General features: G+C 41.8%; 1 long non-coding RNA gene across 1 annotated transcript; it reads right to left on the bottom strand.

Annotated features, from left to right (window-relative positions):
• Nucleotides 1–1,339: 1,339 nt before the first annotated feature.
• LOC143414772 (uncharacterized) lies at nt 1,340–4,961 on the bottom strand. The gene is made up of 5 exons (XR_013095456.1): nt 4,868–4,961; nt 4,327–4,404; nt 3,442–3,478; nt 2,720–2,815; nt 1,340–1,948 (listed from the first exon to the last, which is right to left on the bottom strand). It is a non-coding gene; the product is annotated as an uncharacterized LOC143414772 (long non-coding RNA).
• Nucleotides 4,962–10,712: the final 5,751 nt, after the last annotated feature.

The following is a 10,712-nucleotide window of genomic DNA, read 5'->3' as shown; positions in this document are numbered from 1 at the left end:
AATATAGCAATGTTAAATCTCACGACACCGCACGTGATTTCATCTCGCACACTTTGGATCATGGTTTGAGGAAGGCATCCATCTCAGTCAAGTCGAGCAGCCGCCTCTATTTTTGGTATACCGAAAGAAGGACTGTTGGGTTTCTTAAAGTACAAAACCCCGCTGGAACACAAGACCAATAACTGCACGACAAAACAGGGCAAGAAGGTGCTCTTTGTGTTTGTGGCTCGCGAGGCAAGTCAGCCAAAGTTGAGGAAAAGATTCCTTCATCTGAACTCAGCCCACTTCGACTGATTCCTTCACTACAGCCCTTTTTATTGTCAGCAAGCAATCATTCATGAATATGCAATTACAAATACATTCTTAAGCAGGCATATCTGAACAACATCAGTGTCTGTATTCTGTGTGTGTGTGTGTGTGTGTGTGTAGGTGCATGTGCGTGTTTCCAACCATACTATACATAGACATACAACCTTTCAATGAACTTAAACTGTGTGTATGAGGTATGCAGAAAAGCAGAACTAAGTGTCTCGCTAAATGATAAGAACGGGAACTTGCAATAGGTCATGTCTCCATGTCGCCCTCCATGCATGGTAAGGAGCAATGTTTAACATGTTTAACAATGTTTTACATTTTTACATTTTTCATGTATTATGAAACACACGACTACATATTAGTTTGTTTGTTTTTTTTAGACTTAGACAGTGAAATACAATAAAATTCATATTCGAATGTTAGGAGGTGATCGTGGCTGAAGAGTTGGCAGTTCATCTTGTAATCAAAAGGTTGCCGGTTCGAGCCCCGGCACCGACAGTCTCGGTCGCCTACTGGTTGCCTACTGCCTACACTGTAAACCCGAACAAGTTGACTGAACTTAAAACTTTTGTGGAAACTGATTACCTCAAAAGATTTAAGTACAAAAACTTATATCTTCTAAGTATGGGGTACTCAAAATTTGTATTTATTGTTAACCTAAAAATTTAAAATTATATTTTATATTTTATTAATTGAGCTTTACTCAAAGACTGTATACTTTAATTTCAATATTTTTGTGTTTCTTGTAGTTTATTATTTTGATGCAACACAATGCAATTATATTACAACCTAAACTCAAATTATCTGATTATTAATTAAAAGATATTTATGTTTCAATGTTTGAGTGTAGACTACTAACAAAAAAAAAAAGTACGGAAATTCAGTTACTTTACATTTTGTTTATTTAACATTTTTTCATGAAAATTTAAAAACATCACAAATGTTTTTATAAAACAACTAACATGGACATCGGCACCATAAAGTGAGCATTATAAATTCTGTGTAGAAATCTTTTTATCTTTTTATAAAATCACAAAGGACGACATCAGTCCTAATTGCATCTTTCTCAAAATACACAAAAATGCAAAACAAAAAGTCAAATACTAATCACTTTTTTTTTAAATAGAAATGAAAAACAATTTTTTAAAATGGGTACAAAGACGATCAGCTTCCAAATAACCAGATAAGGCAGTCAAGTATAGGAAAATTAGGTAAACTGATGGAGTTAAATCCACCCAAAGCCTGTAGTAAACTTAAAGTGCTTAAAGTGCTTCAAACAAAGTGCTCAGTAACAGAGTGCGTGTCCTAACAAACATTGCCTTATATTCCTTAAGAGCATGTAGGCAGGGGTTTCAGGGGTTTGCCGTCATCAAGCCCCATGAAGATATTTTGGACAAAGGCAAATGTGTGAACCAGCTTCCTGGGGTAGTCTAAATGCAGAGCATAGATCAAGCCAAACAATAAAGAAAATGCATCTGCAAATCTGGGAATATCACGCATCACCTAGCCGCCTTTCACCACAACAGCCATGCTTGAGGAAGTAAAATGGACTGGACTGGGAAGCGCCGTCGGTAACCACTGTGAGAAGGGCAACTGAAGTGTCAATGAGGGTCGACTCATCCAATGCGTCCGCCTGCAATAGACACAGTATCAATGGTAAATGGCCTGTATTTGTATAGCGCTTTACACATTCAGTCATCCAGACATTCACACCCATTCACACACTGGTGATGGCAGCTACATTGTAGCCACAGCCACCCTGGGGCGCACTGACAGAGGCGAGGCTGCCGGACACTGGCACCAGCGGCCCCTCTGACCACCACCAGTAGGCAACGGGTGAAGTGTCTTGCCCAGGGACACAACGACCGAGACTGTCGGAGCCAGGGCTCAAACCGGCAACCTTCTGATTACAAGGCGAACTCCCAACTCTTGAGCCACGATCGCCCCAATTAAATAAGTAAGGTTGGTTTGAGAGAATGTGACAAGCATGACCTGTAATCTAGCAAAACATTCAGCAGTGTAGTGGGTTACTTTGTAACGAGTTAGGGTACTCTACTTTTTTTGAAAAATGTACATTAACGTGTTAGCTTCTTGCATTACATAATTTGTATTTTTGTTATTTTTCTAAAAAAAAAAAGTAATTTTTTATTTCATGACTTTATCTCAAAAAGAAACTAAATCTTGACTTCAGCCTGGTTTTTGGGCCACCTGCAGCATAGCCATAGTGCTGTGATACGCCTGTGCCCTGCTCCTGACCTGTGTGTGTGTTTGTGTGAGGGTTTTCTAAAGAGAGGGTATTTTGTTTGTACAATTTGGTAGCTGCTAGGGTATTAAATTATATTTAAAAAAATCCATAGAATTTTATCTTACTGGCAGAATTTAAGTAATGCAAAAATACACTTACATTACATGTCTAAAAGAATTCTGGGTCCTCCTCCCGCAGGTATACAGGAAGGGCACGAAGTACTGCAGTGCGTTTCACATTGATATCAGGCGCCTCCTAAAAAGGGAAAAGAAAAGTTCATTTAACGCAAAGTTTTCAGGTGTCATTCTTTGGGGAGAATACATGTTTATGAAACTGCATGACATCAGACTCTACTAAATTTTGGAGACTTTTCTTTTAAGATACAACCTTTCTGTCTCTTGTGACAGAGAGTCTGTTTCTTAATCATTTGACAAAAACCCTACACAGTATTTTAAAATAGTGTTCTCCAGATCAGAGCTGTAATCTATATAGAACATGGGGTTCAAAGCAAGTAAAAATTGTGTGTTTATCAGTGAAACTTTTAATTTGTGTTAATTTTATCATTATCAATATATGAAATCTTCACCTTAAGGGACTTAATGAATGGTTTCTTCTAAAAATTAGAAATGATTGAGTCATTTCATATCATATGAAAATATTAATTTTTAATACAAATTTGGCCCTATAAAAATGGAAACTCAGTAACAAAGATAATGGAGATTCTCTAAACACGAGCGAATATCACAGTAAAATTGTTGATTGTGATTTACACAGTGGATGTATCCTCAGTGATTTGGTACAATTATACAACATTTTATAAGAACTGAACAACTGATGAAACAACTTACTTATGTGACCACATATGAAGTGTTATAACTTACCACAAAAGGTGAACTGTGCCACTGACCCTTGGTAGATCTGCACATGATAAAAAAAAAAGCATTATAAATACTAACACAGCTATTAATAATTAGGGGTACATTTAAGATGTTAATGTCACAAAATAAAATAGACTGGTAGAAAGAAGTACAAGGAAATGGTAATGGGGGGAGCCATGAAAATAGATCTTTTCAACATGATTCAGTGTGACAAAGCCAGGGCATGATTTAAAAAAAAAAAAGAAACAGGTTGTCACGGTCCTGGGTCAGTGACCCAGTGTTTTGAGTTTCTTGTGCCTCTGAGTTTTTTGTATTATGTTCTTAGTTCTCTTTGTTGTCCCAGCGTATTCTTTAGTGTAGTGTCTTAGTTTGGTGTTCTTGTATTCTGTTTAGTTCTGAGTATTTGGTAGCTGCCCTCTGTGTTTCTTAGTTGCTCTGTCTCCCCTAGTCTAGTTTGCGTCTGTGCTAATTCCTGTTTTACTTTGAAGGTCTGTGTCTCATGTGAGTGTATCCTACTTTGCTCCCTTGTCTCGTCAGTTCTGATTTCTCCCAGCTGTGCTCTCCTGTGTCTCATTCCCCTCGTTACTTCCCATTGTATTTAAACCCTGTGTTTCTCTGAGTCAGTGCTGTGTCGTCCCTCAAGCTGTGTGTTTCCTCGTGTGCCTCTCTGCAAGCTGTGAGTTTATATTTTCCCAGTTTAGTTTTGTATGCTCGTTTTCTGTGAGCAGCAATTAAAGCTGTGATTTTGAGTTCATCCCCTGAGTCTGAGTCCTGCATTTTGGGTCCAACTCCTGCCTGCCGCACAGCGATTCATGACACGGGTCTTTTAACCTAAAAATGTTTTAATGGCCATGAAGAAAGGTCTCTTCAATAGATCTTTCAACTCACCTGTGTTTACTGTCTCCACCTGAAATTAATTGCAGTCTGAATTTTTTTTCTTCTGTCTTTTTGTCTTTGGTCTTCAGCCTTGGAAGAAAAAATAAAAATATTGAAAACCTTATCAGCACACTAAATATACAACACCTTGCTATATTTCAATTGTTTTAGATAGAAGTTACCACTGCTAGCTAAGTCACTTTTGAACGATGCTAATGAGAAGGGAAAAAAAAAATCCTGCCGAACAATGAGGGTGCTGTTGTAAAAACGCCAACTTTCTTGCGTTGGCAAGGGGTCGTTAAAATATCACTAAGACCCTTTCTTTATGTGTGATTCTTAGTAAAACTGTGTTTTAATCGGTTAAAACTGTAAAACTGACGACATAATCTATGTTTGAAAAAGAGCGCGAACAACAGCGAACAACAATTCACCACCTGGGTCTGTGCTTTTTAACACAACAGCGCATTCGAAAACAAGTTATTGGCTGCAACATATTAATATACTTGCTTTTTTACGGAAAAAATAAACATAACGAAGGTTCCGTTTTACTTACAAGTTTCTCCAAATGTGTTCTCCAGTCGCTCGAGAAGGGCAGCCATATTGAACAGAATTTTCTGTCAACGTCGTTCAGGTTAGAGAGAAGACGTCATGACGTCCACATGCGGAGCTCGGAAAAAAACATTTACTCAAAAATCATAATTAAGAAAGCAGTATTTACTCTTAACTTCTAAGCCATGTACAATTATAACTGTTTGAATCGTTAACCGAACAGAAAAGTTTTAAGTTGTTTCAACTTTGTGAGGAATTTTAATTGTTATATCCACAAACTTTATAAGTCAGGTAGACTGTTGGGGTTTACAGTGTACTGGTGGTGGTCAGAGGGCCCGGTAGCGCCAGTGTCCGGCAGCCTCGCCTCTGTCAGTGCGCCCCAGGGCAACTGTGGCTGCAATGTAGCTTGCCGTCACCAGTCTGTGACTGTGTGTGTGAATGACTGAATGATTCACACACACATTCAGGATGACTGAATGTAGTGTAAAGTGCTTTGGGGTCCATAGGGACTAAGTAAAGCGCTATACAAATACAGGCCATTTACCATATTTAATATTAAGTAGAATTTTGATTAAGTTCAGTTTACAATATTAAGTAAATGGAACAAAATTTTGGATTAACTGACCATCTATATTTCAGTTACATTGACCAAGCATGTCAGTGTTATTTACTAAATTTTTTCATGTTTGTGTAACAGCTTAAATTGTTTATTTCGACTTAATATGTTTAAACTTTAGTTATTCAATTTATCAAGTATATTAAACAGATTTGACTGGTTTCCAATCTACTCAGTATTTTTAAGTGTAAAAGTGTTGCCTCAAAAAATTTAAGTGAATGTGAGTTTTAGTTTTTAGAATGTAGTGCTCCGATTACCACTGGGACCACTGTTACCTTCACCCTCCACATCTTCCTGAGCTCTTCTCTGAGCCCTTAGGATTTCTCAAGCTTCTATGTTCCTTCTTCCTGATGTTGCTGTCATTTTGAACTGCTACATCTACCATTACAGCCGTCTTCTTCTGTTTGTCTACCACCACTATGTCCGGTTGTTTAGCCACCACCATTTTGTCCGTCTGTATCTGGAAGTCCGACAGGATCTTACCACAGTCATTCTCCACCACCCTAAGGGGCAACTCCCATCTTGACCTCGGGACTTCCAGGCTGTACTCGGCACATATGTTCCTGTAAACTATGCCGGCCACTTGGTTATGGTGTTCCATGTCCTGCCTGCTAACATCTTGCACCCTGCTGTTATGTGCTGGATTGTCTCAGAGGCATCTTTACACAGCCTGCTGGATTGTCTCAGAGGCATCTTTACACAGCCTGCACCTGGGGTCTTGCCTGGTGTGGTAGACCACAGCCTCTATGGATCTTATGCTTCTGTGCTGTCTTTCAGTCCAGCTTTGTCCAGACGCTGGTAGGACTTCTGGATGTCAGCCACTTCCTCTATCTGCCGGTGGTACATATCATGCAGGGGCCTGTCCTTCCATGATGGCCCCTCCTCTTCCTCGGGTTTCTGCTGCCCAATATTTTTTTTAAATTTAATTTAAGTTTTTTTTTTGCCTGTCCCGTTCGGTACTTTAGCAATCAGAATTGTTGTCTGAAGGCCAGGAAAGATGCCCAATGGATTTATTTTTTCAAGTGGACAAAATATGCCAATGCCACATTGTTCCACTTGATTAATCTATATTGTCATTGTTTATTTATTTATTTTATTTTAAGTTATTACAATTTGGACAGACAATTATACAGAAAGGGAGAAAGAGAAAGAAAGAAAGGGAGAAAGAAAATAGAGGGGAAGGGGGGAAAGTAAAAGAAGACACTGTGAAAATCCGTTGGATCACCTGTTAAAAGAAGAAAATAGCAAACAAACACAATATAGCCCCCAGAGCATGAAGTTGGCGTGGAGGAGACCTGGGCCCGGACATCCACAGCCCAGTGGCTTCTATCTCCTCCTTTGGCCAGCTTATCACCCCAGCAGGGTACCTGATCATGGGCAGGGCGTAGGTGTTGATCGCCCAGATCTTGTTCTTACCGTTCAGCTGAGTCCTCAGGACTTGCCTGACCCTCTGCAAGTACTTGAAGGTTGCAGCTTTCCTAGTGGCCTCTTCATGGTTCCCATTTGCCTGTGTAATCCCCAGGTACTTGTAGCTGTCCTCTATGTCTGCAATGTTTCATTCTGGTAGTTATATCCCCTCAGTTCTGTCTACCTTCCCTTTCTTTGTTACCATCCAACTACACTTCTCCAGTCCGAACGACATTCCAATGTCACTGCTGTATATCCTGGTGCTGTGGATCAGTGAATCAATGTCTTGTTCACTCTTGGCATACAGCTTAATGTCATCCATGTACGGGAGGTGGCTGACAGCTGCTCCATTTTGTAGTTGGTATCCATAGCCAGTCTTGTCAGTGATCTCACTGAGTGTTTCAGGCCTATGCAGAACAGCATTGAGGAAGGAGCATCTCCTTGGTAGATCCCGCACTTGATGGTTACTTGTGCTCTGGGCTTGAAGTTGGCCTCTAGTGTTGTACGCCACATCCCCATTGAGTTCCTGATGAAGGCTCTTAGGGTCCCATTGATCTTGTATAAGTCCAGGCATTCCAGGATCCAGGAGTGGGGCATCGAGTCATAGGCCTTCTTGTAATCAATCCAGGCAGTGCACAGGTTGGTCAGCCTAGTCTTGTAGTCTCGGGCGACTGCTCTGTCTACCAGTAGCTGGAGTTTTGCACCTCTGGTATTCTTGCCAATCCCTTTCTGTGCCCCACTCATGTATTGACCCATGTGCCTGTTCATCTTAGCCAGTATGATGCCTGACAGGAGCTTCCATGTGGTACTGAGGCAGGTTATTGGTCGGTAGTTGGATGGGACTGGTCCCTTCTGGGGGTCCTTGAGGATCAGGACTGTCTGGCCTTCGTCTCTCGTCAACTAGCAACTGGTTCATTTGTGCTGCCAGGCGCTCATGGAGTACAGTAGGCTTCTTCAGCCAGTAGGCGTGAACCATGTCAGCTCCTGGTGCTGTCCAACTCTTCATACTAGACACCCTTTCTTGGATATCTGCCACTGTGATGGTTACTGGACCCTGTTCAGGGATGTTGCTTTGGCCTGCCCTCAGATTCACTAGCCACTGAGCATTGCTGTTGTGGGTTGCGTCCTTCTCCCATATGCTCTTCCAGTATTGCTCCGTCTCCAGCCTTGGTGGTGCTGTTGTCATATTGTTCCCCTGCCACTAAGACTACACCTTAGCTGGTTCTGTGGAGAACAACTGGTTTATTCTCCTGCCTTCGATCTCTCTGGTGTACCTCTTCAAGCGGCTGGCCAAGGCTGTGAGTCGTTGCTTTGCAGTTTCCAAGGCCTCAGGTATGGACAGCTTGCTGTACTTCTTAGGCACCTTCTTCATCGCACCTTTCTGCAGCTCTGATAGCTGGCTAACCTCCCTCCATGCTAACTTGATCTTAGCCTCTAGTCTCCTTCTCCATGGGGGGTATTGCTCCTTGTGGCTGTTCAACTTGTAGCCAAGCATCTCAATGATCACTGCTGCCGTAATGTAGATCAGCTTGTTAGTCTCGGTAATCGTGGCGGTAGGGTTGTCCGTAGCATTCACATCATTTAGTAGACCTTCTGAGGGTACTTCACGTAGTCTTGGTAACCAGCTATGGGGGATCCAGGTTTCAAGCTTCGCCATGATCCTGTCTTTCAGGTCAGTTACTCTCACATTCACTGATCCTTCTATCGCACTTGGGGCTTGGTGCCCGATCTCGGATGTTTTTTTTAAAGTATTTTTTATTATCCTTAATGTGGGTTGGAGATGCAATGACCTTAAAGCTGCAGGTGACCATCTTCACTGACCGCACCATCTGTGACGGAGGACTCATCTCTCCTGGTGTCCTGCAAGCAAACAATCATATTTTTTAGAACACCAACTAATTTACTTTCCTAAAACATTATTTTCTGCATTTGCTATAGAATAGACCCCAATTTAGACAATCTCAGGCTCCCTCCCCACCAGAAAGGTGACATTCAATGTCCCATTTGTCAGTCTGGATAATTATCAGTCAATTTGGGCCTAAAGAGATATGTGCTTAAAAAAAGGCCCACCTAATTTAAATGTAATCATTACATGCTTGGCAGCACGGTGGCACGGTGGTTAGCACTGTTGCCGCACAGCAAGAAGGTCCTGAGTTCAATTCCAACATCAGGCCGGGGTCTTTCTGTGTGGAGTTTGCATGTTCTCCCCGTGTTTGCGTGGGTTCCCTCCGGGTACTCCGGCTTCCTCCCACCGTCCAAAGACATGCAGCTTGTGGGGATAGGTTAATTGGAAAATCCAAATTGCCCATAGGTGTGAATGTGCGAGTGAAATTGAGTGTGAATGGTTGTCTGTCCCTGTGTGTTGGCCCTGCGACAGACTGGCGACCTGTCCAGGGTGTACCCCGCCTCTCGCCCTATGACAGCTGGGATAGGCTCCAGCGCCCCCCGCGACCCTGAAAAGGATAAGCGGATGGATGGATCATTACATGCTTGTTAAAAGCCAACTTCCAATATGTAAAGTTTCTAATCAGAAAAAGGACCAGATAAACCATATGGCAGTGTTTATATAGGCAACCCCAAAATGTTTCTTATGATTCAACTGTGGGATTTAATTTAATTCTTTAGAAAGACAAGTTAAAATTACTTTATTTTCAAATATAATGCCAACCTAGACTTTAAGCTAGACTTTAAGTATTCAACAGGCCACTAATCTGGTTTATGGCTTTGTATGGCATTATTTTTGTGCCTCTATTCTGAGCACACATAAAAAAGAATTTGCAAACGCAAATGTTGCATTTTGAGGAGAAAATTATTTTGAGCGAAGAAAAATTTAATTTGAGCATCTAAAATTCATTGCTGCATGCAAGAAATGTATTTCAGTGTTTGCTATTATCCATATACACACACAATAACAGCCCCTCTCACTCAGTTGTTGACATTTGCTCTTGCTCAGATCTCAGCTAAATCTAGTGGAGTGGTGTGGTTTAAACTAGATTAAAACCAACAATGGTCTTAAAAAAATATAAATTTTAAAATAAAATAATTAAACATACTAACTGAAAATGGATTTAGCTACATACTGGATACATACTTCCCAGAATGCAGTAGCTAGCGAGCTGATTGGAGACAGTAACAGCAAGGTCGCATCCTTCAGCTGACCGGGAGGTCGAGGCACGATGTGCCGGCAGTGCAGTATTCTCACCAGCTCTTGTGAGCCTTGACTTTACGGTCAGAGGTCTCTGAAAATTGACAGACCTGGGCATCAGTTCCCTCATCTGCAAATGGTTACTGGACTTCCTGACCAACCGCCCCCAACATGTCCGGCTGGATAACCACTGTTCATCTACAATCACGATGAACACTGGTGTACCACAAGGCTGTGTGATGAGCCCTTTCCTCTACTCCCTCTTCACCCACCTATTCGGAACCATGATAACAGGGTTCATGCTGATCGGCGTTGGCTTAGCCCTGGTTTATCAGAGAAATAAGAGAGCGGAACCGGCTGTTCAAACCCCCACAGGGCTGCCCGCTGGATTCGAAGCGACGGGACGAGGCGCGACCTCTCACAACGAACGTAATATGGTCAACACCTTGGAGACGCTTACAGCTGCTGTGAAGGCTCAAAACAACACCATTGAGCGTATGAGGGGAAACATCAGAGAAAGGCCTGCTCAAAATGACACCCTTGAGCGACAGTTGGAAAACGGATCACTGCAGTTGTGAGGTCTCAGAATCAAAAGACTGACAACACCATGGAACAGAAGTTTGATACCATCATGGGGAGGCTCGCGGCTCTCCAACGGGAGATCGAGGGACCAGTGTCAGA

Source organism: Maylandia zebra, linkage group LG3 (assembly GCF_041146795.1).
Source record: "Maylandia zebra isolate NMK-2024a linkage group LG3, Mzebra_GT3a, whole genome shotgun sequence".
NCBI classification, from domain to species: domain Eukaryota; kingdom Metazoa; phylum Chordata; class Actinopteri; order Cichliformes; family Cichlidae; genus Maylandia; species Maylandia zebra.
Note: the sequence above shows the minus strand (reverse complement) of the source record. Positions and strands in the feature narration are given on the sequence as shown.